The sequence below is a fragment of the Oncorhynchus nerka genome, linkage group LG7 (assembly GCF_034236695.1).
Source record: "Oncorhynchus nerka isolate Pitt River linkage group LG7, Oner_Uvic_2.0, whole genome shotgun sequence".
NCBI classification, from domain to species: domain Eukaryota; kingdom Metazoa; phylum Chordata; class Actinopteri; order Salmoniformes; family Salmonidae; genus Oncorhynchus; species Oncorhynchus nerka.
This window is the reverse complement of record NC_088402.1, coordinates 43,914,597-43,933,329: the sequence shown is the minus strand read 5'-3', so window position 1 is coordinate 43,933,329 and position 18,733 is coordinate 43,914,597. Positions and strand designations below refer to the sequence as shown.

Below are 18,733 nucleotides of genomic sequence, written 5' to 3'. Positions count from 1 at the left end.
GTAGTTCAAAAATGAACCCCGAAAGGTTTTTCAAAGGGTTCTTTGAGGATCCACTAAAAGGGGTTCTTCAAATAATTTATAGGGGTTCCCCCACAGTTTCAATTTGAAGAACCCCTAAAGGATATTCCAGGGATCTTTTCTTTTTTAGAGTGTAGAAACAAAATATTCAAATAAAATGCTTTCCTGAGTAGAAGGGAATATACATACTTCAAATTCTTTCATTTTTGTGTTCTGTTTTTTAAAATTACTATTGCTCTTATCAATGGCAACATGGCATTGTGATTTAGCTACAGTTTTCAACCGTTTTCAAACATTGACCTGGGTTGCTTTTTAACATCACCCTTGACCGCATTCATGGTGTTTGGATCACTAACCATAAAAACGGAGGCAAATATTTTTGGGGGAGTCATATTTCCAGCGACAGGAGCCTGCTGCCGGGCTCAGCGTTCTCTCCACTAATACATTTCCAGTCAAAAGCTAGGGCTATTTTGGACATCTCCCAGTTTTCCCCTGAAGAACAATGGCCTAAAGAATGTTGTGATACGGTGGCAGCGTTTTGGAGTGGTCCTGATAAACGGGCCCTTCCTTCGGTGTGATTGATGTCGAGACAAAGCATTTCGGGACAGTAACAGAAGATAGTGAGTGTGTTGTTAGCGTTCACTCTACGGGACTTCCCTTCCACAGCAAACCCATGGTGCAATACGTGAGAATACATTTACTGTTTCAATGTCAGTGTGGCACACAAAAACGGTTCTCAGTGATGTATAATGCAGCCAGGATATTGTACATCGTGTGTGTGTGTGTGTGATATCTTGATAGGTAAATTGAGCTTGGTATAAGTTTTCTTGCGGCTGCTACGTCATATCCAAAACGGGGCAGTGGAGATAGAAAAAGCTGGTTTCTGTCTAGATCACACTTGTGTTATGGTTTGCTAATTAAAGGTGTGCTTGTCTGGTCAGTGTCTTGGACCAGGCGTGATCAAATCCAAATGCATTTGTCACATGCGCAATACAGTGAAATACTTACTTACAGTACAAGCCCTTAACCAACAATGCTTTAAGAAGTTAAGAAAACAATTTTTTTTAAATAAGTGTTAAGTAAAAAATGGATACATAAAAAATTGGAAAATAGAAAATAAAAGTAACAAATAATTCAACAGCAGCAGTAAAATAACAAGCAAGGCTATATACAGGGGGTACTGGTACAGAGTCAATGTGGAGGCTATATACAGGGGGTACCGGTACAGAGTCAATGTGCAGGGGCACCGGTTAGTCAAGGTACTATGTAGGTAGAGTTAAAGTGACTATGCATAGATTAATAACAGAGAGTAGCAGCAGCGTAAAAGAGGGGCCTGGGTAGCCATTTGCTGTTCAGGGGTCTTATGGCTTGGGGTTAGAAGCTGTTAAGAAGCCTTTTGGACCTCAACTTGGTGCTCCGGTACCGCTTGCCGTGCGGTAGCAGAGAGAACAGTCTATGACTAGGGTGGCTGGAGTACATGACCATTTTTAGAGCCTTCCTCTGACACCGCCTGGTATAGAGGTCCTAGATAACAGGAAGCTTGGCCCCAGTGATGTACTGAGCCATACACACTACCCTCTGTAGTGCCTTGCGGTCGGAGGCCGAGCAGTTGCCATACCAGGCAGTGATGCAACCAGTCAGGATGTTCTCGATGGTACAGCTGTAGAACCTTTTGAGGATCTGAGAACCCACGCCAAATCTTTTCAGTCTCCTGAGAGGGAATAGGCTTTGTCGTGCCCTCTTCACGAGTGGCGTGAAGAACATACTGTATAGCAATAGGGGATTGTATAATGAACCAATACCCTGTCACATTTCAGTCAACTGTTTGACTGGTTGTACTCTGCAGAGTTTTCTGTCACTGAAAGCAGTGTTCATTGGTGTGACATATATATGTAACCAGGCAAGTCAGTTAAGAACAAATGATTATTTACAATGACGGCCTACCCCTGCCAAACCCTAACCCGGACGACGCTGGGCCAATGACGCGCCACACTATAGGACTCCCAATCACAGCCTGGAATCGAACCAGGGTCTGTAGTGACACCTCTAGTACTGAGATGCAGTGCCTTAGACTGGGAGCCGCCCAATGGATGGTAGTGTTTTGGTGAATCACTTTTCCTTGGAGTTGTTACAGGAGTGTTATTACCATCTTATGGTTACAGTGTTGCTGTTTGGGCAAGATGAAGTCCTAAGGGAGTTAATGTAAGGGTGTGGGTGCAGTCCCTAGAGCAGATTTAAGACCTAAGAGGTTATGTGAGTGTTATTACCTTGTTACGTCCTCTTCTGGCATTCATAATAATTATCTACTACAAACAGTGAGACAAAATAAGGGAGTTCAGGGCATTTTCCAAACTTTTACTGTCCCACGTTTGTAATGTACTTTTCTCCAGAGTTGTCATGTGCTTTAAATATCGATTAAAGCTTCTTATGGGCAGGTGGGACAGTAGTGTCCCACCTGGCCAACATCCGGTGAAATTGCAGAGCGCCAAATTCAAAATACAGAAATACTCATAATAAACATTCATAAAATATACAAGTGTTATACATTGGCTTAAAGACGAACTTCTAGTTGATCCAGTCGCTGTGTCAGATTTCAAAAAGGCTTTACGGCGAATTATCTGAGGACAGCGCCCAGCTTACAAAAACATACAAACATTTTGCAGCCAAGTAAAGGAGTCACAAAAGTCAGAAATAGCGATAAAATGAATCACTTACGTTTGATGATCTTCATATGGTTGCACTATCAAGAATCCCTGTTACACAATACATGTTTGTTTTGTTCGATAAAGTCCCTCTTTATGTCCCAAAAACTCAGTTTTGTTGGCACGTTTTGTTCAGTAATCCACTGGCTCCAGGGCGAAACATGCAGACGAATAAATCCTAATAGTACCGGTAAAGTTTGTCAAAATATGTCAAACAATGTGTATAATTAATCCTCAGGTTGTCTATTGTCTAAATAATCAATAATATTTCAATCTGACAGTAGCGTTTTCAATAGAAAGGAAAAACAACCAACGGCGTGTTCACGGTCATGCGCCCAATCCAGCACTGCATACTTGTCCACTGACCAAAATGTATTTTTACTCGTCGTTTTTCAAAATACAAGCCTGAAAGCATGTCTAAAGACTGTTGACATCTAGTGGAAGCCATAGGAACTGCAATCTGGGCCCTAACCCATAACATAGTCAACAGGCATTCAATGGAAAACAACTCACATAAAAAAAATCCCACTTCCAGAATGGATTTTCCTTGGGTTTTTGCCTGACATATCAGTTCTGCTATACTCACAGACATTATCTTAACAGTTTTAGAAACTTCAGAGTGTTTTCTATCCAATACTACCATGCATGTCCTAGCTTCTGGGCCTGAGTAACAGGCAGTTTATTTTGGGCATGTTTGTCATCCAAACTTCAAAATACTGGCCCCTACCCAAGAGAGGTTCATACTGTTGATTCATCTTGACGGTAGGAGGAGCAGAAATGCATGTTACACTAACTAATTGGAAACTTTCCAACAACTACATAACACCATATCAGTATGTCAGCTCCCCTACCAGCAACCCTTGGCCTGAGAGGTTGGTTGTCTAAAGAGTTCCTTAATGTTCCTGTAATCTATATGGCATAATTCCAGTGAATGCCATGCGGTCGAGGGAACATACAGTGCCTTCAGAAAGTATTTATATCCCTCGACTTATTTCATATTTTGTTGTGATACAGCCAGAATTCAAAATGGATTAAATCATTTTTTTCTCTCTCACCCATCTACACACAATACTCCATAATGACCAAGTGAAAACGTGTTTTTAGAAAATGTAGCACATTTACAGAAGGTGAAGGTGAAGGTGAAGAAATCAACCACTGATAATCTCCCTCGATCTGGGGCTCCACGCAAGATCTCACCCCGTGGGGTCAAAATTATCACAAGAACGGTGAGTCCCAGAACCACACGGGGGGACCAATTGAATGACCTGCTGAGAGCTGGGACCAAAGTAACAAAGCCTACCATCAGTAACACACTACGACCGCCAGTGACTCAAATCCTGCAGTGCCAGACGTGTCCCCCTGCTTAAGCCAGTACATGTCCAGACCCGTGTGAAGTTTGCTAGAGAGCATTTGGATGATCCAGAAGGAGATTGGGAGAATGTCATATGGTCAGATGAAACCAAAATATAACTTTTTGGTAAAAACTCAACTCGTCGTGTTTGGAGGACAAAGAATGCTGAGTTGCATCCAAAGAACACCATACCTACTGTGAAGCATGGGGGTGGAAACATGATGCTTTGGGGCTGTTTTTCTGCAAAGGGACCAGGACGACTGATCCGTGTAAAGGAAAGAATGAATGGGGCCATGTATCGTGAGATTTTGAGTGAAAACCTCCTTCCATCAGCAAGGGCATTTGAAGATGAAACGTGGCTGGGTCTTTCAGCATGACAATGATCCCAAACACACCGCCCGGGCAACGAAGGAGTGGCTTCGTAAGAAGCATTTCAAGGTCCTGGAGTGGCCTAGCCAGTTTCCAGATCTCAACCCCATAGAAAATCTTTGGAGGGAGTTGAAAGTCCGTGTTGCCCAGCAACAGCTCCAAAACATCACTGCTCTAGAGGAGATCTGCATGGAGGAATGGGCCAAAAAACAGTGTGTGAAAACCTTGTGAAGCCTTACAGAAAACGTTTGACCTCTGTCATTGCCAACAAAGGGTATGTAGCAAAGTATTGTTATTGACCAAATACTTATTTTCCACCATAATTTGCAAATAAATTCATTAAAAATCCTACAATGTGATTTTCTGGATTGTTTTTTCTCATTTTTTCCATCATAGTTTAAGTGTAACTGTACCTATGATGAAAATTACAGGCCTCTCTCATCTTTTTAAGTGGGAGAACTTGCACAATTGGTGGCTGACTAAATACTTTTTTGCCCTACTGTATACAAAAACCCTAGGCAGGCGAAAAATCCTAGACAATACAAACACTAAACCAATCACCCTTGTCACACCCTGACCTAACCAAAATAATAAAGAAAACAAAGATAACTAAGGTCAGCGTGTGACAGTACCCCCCCTCCCCAAAAAGGTGCGGACTCCCTGCCGCAAACCTAAACCTATATGGGAGGGTCTGGGTGGGCATCTAACCTGGGTTCTCTGGTTCTCAAGGGTCAGTGATACAAGAGCAGGCTCAGTGTAAAGAAGGGGGAGGCTCTGGTCTTGGGTCATCGTCGGAGGCTCTGGACTGCGGATCATCGCTGTAGGTCCCGGGCTGGGGACCCTCATTGTGTGGATCATCGCCGGATGTTCTGGACTGGGGACCGTCGCTGGAGACTGGAGACCGTCGCTGGAGACCCCGGACTGGGGACCGTCGCTGGAGACCCCGGACTGGGGACCGTCGCTGGAGACCCCGGACTGGGGTCCGTCGCTGGAGACCCCGGGCTGGGGACCGTCGTTGGAGGCCCCGGACTGTGGCCCGTTGTTGGAGGCCCCGGACTGGGGACCGTCGTGGCCCGTCGTTGGAGGCTCTGTGGCCCGTCGTTGGAGGTTCTGGACTGTGGCCCGTCGTTGGAGGTTCTTGACTGTGGCCTGTCGTTGGAGGTTCCGGACTGTGGCCCGTCGTTGGAGGTTCCGGATTGTGGCCCGTCGTTGGAGGTTCCGGACTGGGTACTGTCGCCGGAGGCTCTGGACTGGGTACTGTCGCCTGACGCTCTGGACTGGGTACTGTCGCCTGACGCTCTGGACTGGGTACTGTCGCCGGACGCTCTGGACTGGGTACTGTCGTCGGATGTTCTGGACTGCCGAGGCGCACTGTAGGCCTGGTGTGTGGTGCCGGCACTTGTTGTACCGGGCTGGGGACACGCACCTCAGGGCGAGTGCGAGGAGCAGGAACAGGTCGTACTAGACCCTGGAGGCGCACTGGAGGCCTGGTGCTTGGTGCCGGCACTGGTGATACTGGGCTGGTGACACGCACCTCAGGGCGAGTGCGGGGAGGAGGCACAGGATACTGTGGAGACGCATTGGAGATCCAGTACATAGAGCTGGCTCAATACGTCCTGGCTGAATGCCCATTCTAGCCCAGCAAATGCGAGGAGCTGGAAAAGAGCGCAGCGGGCTAGAATAGTGCACTGGAGACACCGTGCGCATAACACGGTGCCTGACCAGTTACTCGCTCCCCGCTGTAAGCACGAGGAGTTGGCTCAGGTCTCCTACCTGACTCAGCCAATCTCCTCGTGTGCCCCCCAAAAAATCTTGGGGCTGCCTCTCGGGCTTCAGTACTAGCCGTGTACCTTCATATCTTCGCTGTTCCTCTATTCTCCTGTATTTCTCCAGTAGTATCGCCAACGATAAACAGCTGTCTCTGATTGGGAACCAACCCCATAGATATACAAAAACCCTTGACAGGACAAAAACTAAACTAACCACCCTTGTCACACCCTGACCTAACCAAAATAATAAAGAAAACAAAGATAACTAAGGTCAGGGCGTGTTATGCGGAGACTGGACATTAGTGAGTAATATACTCGGAAGCTGTGGGCTGTGTACGCGCCGCTGAAGTCTGACAAGAAGACAGCTCCGTCTGCCTCTTCTACGGCGGCGTTGTTCTGGGTCAGCCTCTGAAATCAGTTCAAATCCCCTGGGTGGTTTGGAAAAAGGATCCGCTTCAGGGACATCGTATTCCTGGTCATAGTGATGGTAAGTTGACGTCGCTCTGATATCCAATAGTTCTTCCCGGCTGTATGTAATAACACTTAAGATTTTATGGGCTAACAATATAAGAAATAATACTTAGGAAACTTTGCAGTATTTTGTTTTTTAAGGACTAGAAGCGAGGCAGCCCTCTCTGTCGGCACCATTACATTCATATTCAGACCCTTTGCTATGGGACTCAAATTTGAGCTCAGGTGGATCCTGTTTCCATTGATCATCCATTGGTTCTACAACTTGGTTGGAGTCCACCTGTGGTAAATTCAATTGATTGGAAATGATGTGTAAAGGCACACACCTGTCTATATAGCACAGATGACAGTGCATGTCAGACCAAAATCCAATTGTCCATAGAGCTCAGAGACAGGATTGTGTCGAGGCAAGCGTACCAAAAAATGTCTGCAGCATTGAAATTCCTCAAGAACACAGTAGCCTCATAATTCTTAAATGGAAGAAGTATAGAACCACCAAGACTCTTCCTAGACCTGGCCGCCCAGCCAAACTTAGCAATCAAGTCGAGAAGGGCCTTGGTCAGGAAGGTGACCAAGAACCCGATGGTCTCTCTGATAGAGCTATGGAGTTCCTCTGTGGAGATGGGAGAACCTTCCAGAAGGACAACCATCACTGCAGCACTCCACCAATCAGGCCTTCTTGGTAGAGTGGCCAGATGGAAGCCAATTCTCAGTAAAAGGCATATGACGGCCCTCTTGGACTTTGCCAAAAGGCACCTAAAGGACTCTCAGACCATGAGAAACAAGATTCTCTGGTCTGATGAAACCAGGATTGAACTCTTTGGCCTGAATACCAAGCATCACGTCTGGAGGAAACCTGGCGCCATCCCTACGGTGAAGCATGGTGGTGGCAGCATCATGCTGTGGGGATGTTTTTCATCAGCAAAGTCTGGGAGACTAGTCAGGATCCCCATCCAACATGACAGAACTTGAGAGGATATGCAGAGAAATACAGGTGTACCAAGCTTCCAGCGTCGTACCCAAGAAACCCCCCCTTCTGTAATCGAAGTCAAAGGTGCTTCAACAAAGTACTGAGTAAAGGGCCTGAATACTTATGTAAATGTGACCTTTCAGTTTTGTGTTTTTAACACATTTTCAAACATTTCTAAAAACCAGTTTTTGCTTCGTCATTATGGGGTATTGTGTGTAGATTGATGTGGGGAAAAAGCAATTTAATCAATTTTAGAATAAGGCTGTAATGTAACAAAATGTGGAAAAAGTGAAGGGTTCTGAATACTTTATGAATACACTCCCGAGATGAGGCTGGTGTAACCGAAGTGAAATGGCTTGCTAGTTAGCGCGCACTAATAGCGTTTCAAACTTCACTCGCTCTGAGCCTTGGGGTGGTTGTTTCCCTTGCTCTGCATGGGTAACACTGCTTCGAGGGTGGCTGTTGTCGTTGTGTTCCTGGTTCGAGCCCAGGGAGGAGCGAGGAGAGGGACGGAAGCTATACTGTTACACTGGCAATACTAAAGTGCCTATAAGAACATCCAATAGTCAAAGGTATATGAAATACAAATGGTATAGAGAGAAATAGTCCTATAATTCCTATAATAACTACAACCTAAAACCTCTTACTTTGGAATATTGAAGTCTCATGTTAAAAGGAACCACCAACTTTCATATGTTCTCATGTTCTGAGCAAGGAACTTAAACGTTAGCTTTTTTACATGGCACATATTGCACTTTCACTTTCTTCTCCATTCTCCATGTGATGATGACGATTTTATCAAATCAATTAACTATGTTTAATTATTACGCAATTAAATTAATCGTGTAACAATGAACCTTTCTGGGAACGGGGTTCTACTAGTGGAACCCCTCGCCAACAGCCAATGAAATTGCAGGGAGCCAAATACAAATCAACAGAAATCTCATAAATCAAATTTCTCAAACATAAAAGTATTAGGCATCACTATAAAGATAAAATTCTCATTAATCCCACCACAGTGTCTGATTTAAAAAATGTTCTACAGCGAAAGCTCCACAAACGATTATGTTAGGTCACCACCAAGTCACAGAAAAACCCAGCCATTTGTCCAGCCAAAGAGAGGAGTCACAAAAAGCACAAATAGAGATAAAATTAATCACTAACCTTTGATCTTCATCAGATGACACTCATAGGACTTCATGTTACACAATACATGTATGTTTTGTTCGGTAAAGTTCATATTTATATCCAAAAATCTAATTTTACATTGGCGTGTTATGTTCAGTAGTTCCAAAACATGCAGTGATTTTTCAGAGAGCCAGCCATCAATTTACAGAAATATTCATTATAAATGTTGATGAAAATACATATGTGGTACAAGGAAATATAGATAAACTTCTCCTTAATGCAACTGCTGTGTCAGTTTTCAAAAAAACTTTAGAGCCCAAAACAGCCAAAATAAATATCCGCCAATAGCATTATAAATATTCACTTAACTTTGTTGATCTTCATCAGAATGCACTCCCAGGAATCCCAGTTCCACAATAAATGTTTGATTTGTTCGATAAAGTTAATCATTTATGTCCAAATAGCTTCTTTTGTTAGGGCGTTTGGTAAACAAATCCAAACGCGCATTCAGGTCCAGCCGAACGTCTGACGAAAAGTTCAAAAAGTTATGTTACAGGTCGTAGAAACTTGTCAAACTAAGTATAGAATCAATCTTTAGGATGTTTTTATCATAAATGTTCAAGAAGTTTCCAACCGGAGAATTCCATTGTCTGTAGAAAAGCAATGGAACGAGAACTAACTCTCATGTGAATGCGCGTGACTGAGATCGAGGCTGCTGCCAGACCTCTGACTCAATCAGCTCTCATTCGGCCCCCTTCACAGTAGAAGCCTGAAACAACGTTCTAAACATGGTTGACATCTAGTGTAAGCCTTAGGAAGTGCAGAATTACCCATATCCCACTGTGTATTCGATAGGGGCTGAGTTCAAAAACGACAAACCTCAGATTTCCCACTTACTGTTTGGATTTTTTCTCAGGTTTTTGCCTGCCATATGAGTTCTGTTATACTCACAGCCATCATTCAAACAGTTTTAGAAACTTTGTTTTCTATCTAATATTAATAATAATATGCGTATATTAGCATCTGGGACTGAGTAGGAGGCAGTTTACTCTGGGCATGCTTTTCATCCAAAAGTGAAAATGCTGCCCCCTATCCCAAAGAAGTTATTAACTTATTAGTAACTTGGGGCAGCAGGGGAAAAGTTTGTTTAATGAGTTACCACTTCCCGAATTAACTTAACAATATATCAGAATATATCGTTATCATACCAGTCATTAATTATTGTTACCTCATCAATCTCATTCTGAACATCGCAAAATTCTTGGATATCTGCACGAAACCCTAGTCTAATGATGATTCAGCGATACACAAATTGGCTTAGTTATTTATTTTCTAACTAACTAACTAACTAACTAACAGAATTACATAAACACACACACAATATAGATTATTGATTACTAACATAATGCAATGAAAAGTCCCTAGTGGACTAATCCGATATGACGGCTTGTTACACAATGAAAAGGGGTGGAGAAAGAAAGAGCGGGAGAGACAAAGGAATTCAACTATTGTACAAACAGTTGAATAATACACTCAGCATAAATATGGATATTTAGCACCCTAACAACCGCTCATTCGGATTTTGAAATGCAACATATTTTTACGCTTAGTTGTTTTTGTCTGTTGTCTCTCTGTTGAAACCACTTGCTCTGTCTGTGATGAATAGTTTGACAGAAAGTCTTTGGTTGTCCACCAGAGGTCACAATGTCCTTTTTAGCTGTAGGCTTTCTTTGTTCTGGAAGTGTTCGTTAGAATGGATACATCAGAAATGTACCACAGTGGTGATGATAGCGAAATCTTCTTATTTTGTCTTCAGTCGAGTTTCCTAGACTATTTTACATATATAGCTGCAGACTGTGACTGTCTAGTCTTCACCTTCACTCGTCATGAGTTTGAGGGTCTTACCATTTTCTGGTCTCAATTTAAATTGCACCCATTTCAAAGTATTCAGCTCACGCCACACGTATACTGGTCTTGAATTTTAAACAATTTCAACGTGTAGCCACGTTCTGATCTAATGTAAATTTCGTTAGCAGTCCTTTTATGCTCTCTGGAAAAAGGGGCATTCCATCCTAATGGCATAATGCATGTGCTCACGGGGGCGTGGTTACTGACTGGGTAAATTTTATACAACAACAATTATCTAATTTAGAAGGCTAAAATCACATTTCATCTTCTCACAAATAGTTTCATATTTAATCATATAAGTTTTACAACATTTAGATGTAAATCTGATAAATGGGATGTATACATTTGTAGAGTTACAGTTATTTAGTTATACCTCTTGCGACGAGTAAACCCGTATCCGGGAGCATAATTGTAACGGTTTTCTAGGTGTGGTGAAGGAGAGTCGGACCAAAACGCAGCGTGTAGATTGCGATCCATGTTTAATCAAACAAACGTAACACGAATCAATAGAATACACTACAAAACAAAGAACGTAACGAAAACCGAAACAGCCTATACTTGTGTAAATAAATAAAGAAATAGGAACAACAACACTAAGGACAATCACCCACGACAAACTCAAAGAATATGGCTGCCTAAATATGGTTCCCAATCAGAGACAACGATAAGCACCTGCCTCTGATTGAGAACCACTCCAGACAGCCATAGACTTTGCTAGATAACCCCACTAGCTACAATCCCAAATACATACACACCAAAACCCCAAGACAAAACACACCACAATACAAAAACTCCATGCCACACCCTGGCCTGACCCAATACATGAAGAAAAACACAAAATACTTAGACCAGGGCGTGACAGTAATTATAGCCTCAATCGCATTAGCATAACGCAACTTTTCCTATTAATGAAAATCGCAAATGAAATGAAATAAATATATTCAAACACAAGCTTAGCCTTTTGTTAACAACACTGTCATCTCAGATTTTCAAAATATGCGTTACAGCCAACGCTAGACAAGCATTTGTGTAAGTTTATCATGGCATAATGCTATGCTAGGCTCTGCTGGCAGCAGGCAACATTTTCACGAAAATAAGAAAAGCAACCAAATCAAATCATTTACCTTTGAAGAACTTCGGATGCTTTCACTCAGGAGACTCCCAGTTAGATAGCAAATGTTCGTTTCTTCACCATGCTTGGCTGAGAAATCGACCGAAAAATACTTCAACTATAACAATACGCAAGGTTTTCTGCGGGAGACACCATGTGACCACATGCCATATATGGTCCCTTACAGCCATTCTTCAAGGGAAATCCCTAAAAAGATGTCACAATGCTGTAGACACCTTGGGGAAAACGTGGAAAACGTAAGCTCATTCGTAGCTCATTGACAGCCATATAAGGAGTCATTGGCATGAGGCGGTTTTTAAAAAATGCGGCATTCCTGTTTGGATTTTTATCTGGGTTTCGCCTGTAACATCAGTTCTGTGGCACTCACAGACAATATCTTTGCAGTTTTGGAAACGTCAGAGTGTCTTCTTACCAAAGCTGTCAATTATATGCATAGTCGAGCATCTTTTCGTGACAAAATATCTTGTTTAAAACGGGAACGTTTTTCATCCAAAAATTAAAATAGCGCCCCCTAAATCCAAGAGGTTAATGAGATCACAAAACAATAAACTTTTGACAGGATTTATTGTTTGGATCCCCACCAACCATTACAGATGTTTGGATTTGAAAACTAATGTTCCAATATCCAATCATTTGATGTTTGAAGTTTTGGATAAAACACAAAGATAGGAAACAATCACCCACAAAATACCCAAAGAATATGGCTGCCTAAATATGGCTCCCAATCAGAGACAACGATAAACACCTGTCTCTGATTGAGAACCAATCCAGGTAACCATAGACTTACCTAGACACCTAAAAGAACACAACCCCATAAATCTACAAAAAACCCTAGACAAGACAAAACACATAAAACACCCATGTCACACCCTGGCCTAACCAAAATAATAAAGAAAACAAAAATAACTAAGGCCAGGGCGTGACACACAGGCACACATATATGTATAACGCATGTGCGGACACGCACACAGGCAAAAACACACACCCACCATAAAACATAAAGGTTTGCACACTATAAACAATTCTTATTTTATACAGGAAATCTTCTGAATGGGATAAACACAGAAAAATAACTATTATGAGTATATTATGTAATTTTTATTGCACTGCAATGAAAGGCACCCATACCTTATTGTGTAGAGAGGTAGAGACGACATCTGTAGAGAGTTCATAAGGTCAGGTCTGAAGCATGACATCATGGCTTGAGTATTCCAAGCGAAAACATATGCTGGCGAAGCCCAGTAATAAACCAGTAATTTATGGTGTTAATAGTGGACTTAACCCCTGAGTACCACCCATCAAACCAACACAGGGGAACATCAAGGAGCACTCACCCAGACCACTCACCACCTCTACTGTCCCTCCCTCTGATGAATAATAGCTTTCCTCAGGAAGAAAGATATGCAGGAGGGGGACAATGTATCAGGGGTCCATGTGAAAAAGTGCTAGTAAAGCAAGTAAAGAAGTTATGTAATGTTGTCATTCATTTGCTGACAGACACAGCTGTATTTTGGCTGATCAATCATTTGTGTGTTATGGTAAATGGCACAGTGAAGGGTGTAAAAACGTCAAGAATGTTGCAGAATTGTAAGTAGAGAGGTGTTAAATTCTTATGTTTTGTTTGGATGTGTACTTATCCTAACTTCTTTTGAAGTCATTGCCATCTATTTTGGAGCGTGTCATTTCAAGTTTTGCCTTGCTATAGGTTTTGTGGCCATAATAACATGTTTCAAGACCAGTGAGCCACAAGCCCAGAAGTTCAGAAGTAGCCCAGAGAAGAAGAAAAAAACAGTCCTGCCCTTTCTGAAGATTTCCTGTTTCATGAAAAGTGCATACATACTGTCTGACTCATATACGGCAAGTTCTGCCTGCACTATTTACTTTTCTAACCGGACGCTGCTTGAGACACGTGAGAACAACAAGTAGACCGGAGAAAATCTGAAGAACGTCTCAAATTAAAGTCTGGATATTTACTGTTATCAAGGCTTTAGTAAATGAAAAGAAGAGGAGTTTATAGTCCGTTTCTAAATGGAGCTACTTCGTTTTTCCACTTTCTGGTGGTGAACGATAATGTTTGGTAGTATTCTGTTATAACAGAAAAGTGAGTTATACGTTTATTTAAAGTAACCTATGAATGTTGGTGGATGGTTAGTGTTATCGAGCTGATCAAGTAATTATTGAAACATTTATGAGGTTGTTGTAATGAACATTGACACATGTTTCTTCAAACAACATGAGTGTCACGCCCTGACCTTAGTATTCGTTGTTTTCTTTATTATTTTGTTTAGGTTAGGGTGTGACAAGGGTGATTTATGTGTTTTTGTCTTGTCTAGGGATTTGGCATGTTTATGGGGGTGTTATGTACAGTGGGGAGAACAAGTATTTGATACACTGCCGATTTTGCAGGTTTTCCTACTTACAAAGCATGTAGAGGTCTGTAATTTTTTATCATAGGTACATTTCAAGAATTTCAGGAAAACTGACAGGTCTGTTAGAGACAGAATTCTTACTGGTTGGTAGGTATTCAAATACTTATGTCATGCAATAAAATGCAAATGAATGACTTAAAAATCATCGTCTCTCACAGTTGAAATGTACATAACACTGTACATAACACCTAGACTATTAAACACTACCAAACCCCTAGACAAGACAAAAACGCATAAATCACCCTTGTCACACCCTGACCTAACCAAAATAATAAATAAAACAAAGACGGTAGGAGTGGTGCAGGACCGTACTGAAGGCTATTGTCAGATTTCTAAAACAAATCTCAAAGAGAATAAGAATGCAGATGCAGTTTAAACCATTTCCACCCGAAATTGGCCCTATCATCTTGGCGATCTCACTACAAAGTTACAGGGTCAGGGAGGCCAATCCTTAGGGAGACATCCCGACCCTACAGCACACCCAATCTGATGAGATTTGTTATGGAAGCAAGACAACAACAAACAAACAACATCAATGCACTTCTTCCTTTTATAGCCAGACATGTGAAGAAAGACATTAGCATATTTACCAAAGGCCCCAGGGGACCGGTAATTAAAAACCAACATCTAAAAAAAAACACTAAAAAAAAACTAAAAAAACAAATCAAATCAGAATTACAACTCTGCATAACTCCATAAAGAAATAATTGTATCCCATAAGGTAATGGTAAATAGACTAGAGACAGGTGTCCCTCATTCAGGGACAGTGCTCTCTCGCTCTCCTTCTCATGGTCACACATAGGACTATTGCGAAAATATAAATTTCTTACTAATTATTAGTGTTTACATAACCCATTTAAATCTCACCCAATGTGATCAGGCCTCATCAGGAAGCCAGAACAGAGGTTATAGGTCAGTCAGCCTTATTTTATTTCTCTTTTCTTTCCCTGGTCTTAAAAAAACAAATTAAAACATTTCAAATACTGCCATCATTCCGCTTACCTGGTTTACAACCAAATTAAAAAAGACCCCACACAATACATCAAACTCGGTGTGTGTGTGTGTGTGTGTGTGTGTGTGCGCGTGCGTGCGTGCGTGCGTGCGTGCGTGCGTGCGCGTGTGTGCATGTGTGCGTGTTGGTAATATGTAGGGCAAAACAAACAAACCAATAGCCAGGCCATACTTATTTGGGAGCTACCTCTACGGCCGTATCTAATATTTTTATAACATTTAAACATTTCCTTAGTTTTCACTTTGCTAAATCTTAATCAGTACCAAACAATTCAAATGAGAAATTCTTACTTTCCAATTAACTTGCCATTTCCTTTGTTTCCTTCAATCAATCAAATGTATTTATAAAGCCCTTCTTACATCAGATGATGTCACAAAGTGCTGTACGGAAACCCAGCCTAAAACCCCAAACAGCAAGCAATGCAGGTGTAGAAGCACGGTGGCTAGGAAAAACTCCCTAGAAAGGCCGAAACCTAGAGAGGAACCAGGCTATGGGGGAAGCAAACCTCTTCTGGCTGTGCCGGGTGGAGATTACAACAGAACATGGCCAAGATGCTCAAATGTTCATAGATGACCAGCAGGGTCAGATATTAATAATCACAGTGGTTGTAGAGGGTGCAACAGGTCAGCACCTCAGGAGTAAATGTCAGTTGGATTTTCATAGATCATTCAGAGTATCTCTACCCCATCTCTACCCCACCGGCTGTTTCCAGAGAGTTGAAAACAACAGGTCTGGCACAAGGAAGCACGTCCAGTGAACAGGTCAGGGCAGGCAGAACAGTTGAAACTGGAGCAGCAGCACGACCAGATGGACTGGGGACAGCCCGGAGTCATCTGGCCAGGTAGTCCTGAAGCATGATTCTAGGGCTCAGGTCCCACGGGATTTGTTTTGGTTCTAGTCAAGATTCTAGCAGCCATGTTTAGCACAAACTAAAGTTTATTTAGTGCTAGCCCACATACGCTGCTATTACTGTTAATTATCTGTCACTTTATCCATACCTATATGTACCTCAATTTACCTCAATTGCCTCGTGCCCCTGCACATTTCCTCAGTACTGGTATCCTGTGTATATGGCCAAATTATTGTTACCCATTGTGTATTTATTCCTTGTGTTATTATTTTACTATTTATTTTTAAACTTCTCTACTATTTCTCTTTTTTTTCAGGCCAGGTAGTCCTGAGTAGAGGTTGACCGATTATCATTTTTCAACGCCGATATCAATACCGATTATTGGAGGACCAAAAAACCCCGATACCGATTAATCTGCCGATTTTTATACATATATATACATATATATATTTGTAATAATGACAATTACAACAATACTGAATGAACATTTTTATTTTAACTTAATATAACACATAAATCAAATCTATTTAGTCTCAAATAAATAATAATGAAACATGTTCAATTTGGTTTAAATAATGCAAAAACACAGTGCTGGAGAAGAAAGTAAAAGTGCAATATGTGCCATGTAAAAAAGCTAACATTTATGTTCCTTGGTCAGAACATGATAACATATGAAAGCTGGTGGTTCAATATTCCCAGTTCTTCAATATTTCCAGTTAAGAAGTTTTAGGAATTATGACGTGTCGACTATTTCTCTCTATACCATTTGAATTTCATATACAGTTGAAGTCGGAAGTTTAAATACACTTAGGTTGGAGTCATTAAAACTAGTTTTTCAACCACTCCACAAATTGTTAACAAACTATAGTTATGGCAAGTTGGTTAGAACATCTACTTTGTGCATGTGTAACGGATGTGAAATAGCTAGCTAGTTAGCGGTGGTGCGCGCTAAATAGCGTTTCAATCGGTGGTGTCACTTGCTCTGAGACCTTGAAGTAGTGGTTCCCCTTGCTCTGCAAGGGCCGCGCCTTTTGTGGAGCGATGAGTAACGATGCTTCGTGGGTGACTGTTGTTGATGTGTGCAGAGGGTCCCTGGTTCGCGCCCGGGTATGGGCGAGGGGACGGTCTAAAGTTATACTGTTACACATGACACAAGTCATTTTTCCAACAATTGTTTACAGACAGATTATTTAACTTATTATTCACTATATCACAGTTCCAGTGGGTCAGAAGTTTACATCCACTAAGTTGACTGTGCCTTTAAACAGCTTGGAACATTCCTGAAAACGCTGTCATGGCTTTAGAAGCTTCTGATAGGTTAATTAACATGATTTGAGTCAATTGGAGGTGTACCTGTGGATGTATTTCAAGGCATACCTTCAAGCTCAGTGCCTCTTTGCTTGACATCATGGGACATTTACATTTACATTTAAGTCATTTAGCAGACGCTCTTATCCAGAGCGACTTACAAATTGGTGCATTCACCTTATGACATCCAGTGGAACAGTAGTGCATCTAAATCTTTTAAGGGGGGTGAGAGGGATTACTTTATCCTATCCTAGGTATTCCTTAAAGAGGTGGGGTTTCAGGTGTCTCCGGAAGGTGGTGATTGACTCCGCTGTCCTGGCGTCGTGAGGGAGTTTGTTCCACCATTGGGGGGCCAGAGCAGCGAACAGTTTTGACTGGGCTGAGCGGGAACTGTACTTCCTCAGTGGTAGGGAGGCGAGCAGGCCAGAGGTGGATGAACGCAGTGCCCTTGTTTGGGTGTAGGGCCTGATCAGAGCCTGGAGGTACTGAGGTGCCGTTCCCTCACAGCTCCGTAGGCAAGCACCATGGTCTTGTAGCGGATGCGAGCTTCAACTGGAAGCCAGTGGAGAGAGCGGAGGAGCGGGGTGACGTGAGAGAACTTGGGAAGGTTGAACACCAGACGGGCTGCGGCGTTCTGGATGAGTTGTAGGGGTTTAATGGCACAGGCAGGGAGCCCAGCCAACAGCGAGTTGCAGTAATCCAGACGGGAGATGACAAGTGCCTGGATTAGGACCTGCGCCGCTTCCTGTGTGAGGCAGGGTCGTACTCTGCGGATGTTGTAGAGCATGAACCTACAGGAACGGGCCACCGCCTTGATGTTAGTTGAGAACGACAGGGTGTTGTCCAGGATCACGCCAAGGTTCTTAGCGCTCTGGGAGGAGGACACAATGGAGTTGTCAACCGTGATGGCGAGATCATGGAACGGGCAGTCCTTCCCCGGGAGGAAGAGCAGCTCCGTCTTGCCGAGGTTCAGCTTGAGGTGGTGATCCGTCATCCACACTGATATGTCTGCCAGACATGCAGAGATGCGATTCGCCACCTGGTCATCAGAAGGGGGAAAGGAGAAGATTAATTGTGTGTCGTCTGCATAGCAATGATAGGAGAGACCATGTGAGGTTATGACAGAGCCAAGTGACTTGGTGTATAGCGAGAATAGGAGAGGGCCTAGAACAGAGCCTTGGGGGACACCAGTGGTGAGAGCACGTGGTGTGGAGACGGATTCTCGCCACGCCACCTGGTAGGAGCGACCTGTCAGGTAGGACGCAATCCAAGCGTGGGCCGCGCCGGAGATGCCCAACTCGGAGAGGGTGGAGAGG

General features: G+C 42.6%; 1 protein-coding gene across 1 annotated transcript in view; it reads left to right on the top strand.

The window, feature by feature from the left end:
- Nucleotides 1–428: 428 nt before the first annotated feature.
- LOC115131755 (TGF-beta receptor type-2-like) overlaps nucleotides 429–18,733 on the top strand; it is a 32,374-nt gene continuing 14,069 nt past the window's right edge. The window contains exon 1 of the mRNA XM_065020537.1: nucleotides 429–703. The gene's annotated coding sequence lies outside the window, so the exon portion shown is untranslated. The remainder of the gene's footprint in view (nucleotides 704–18,733) is intronic.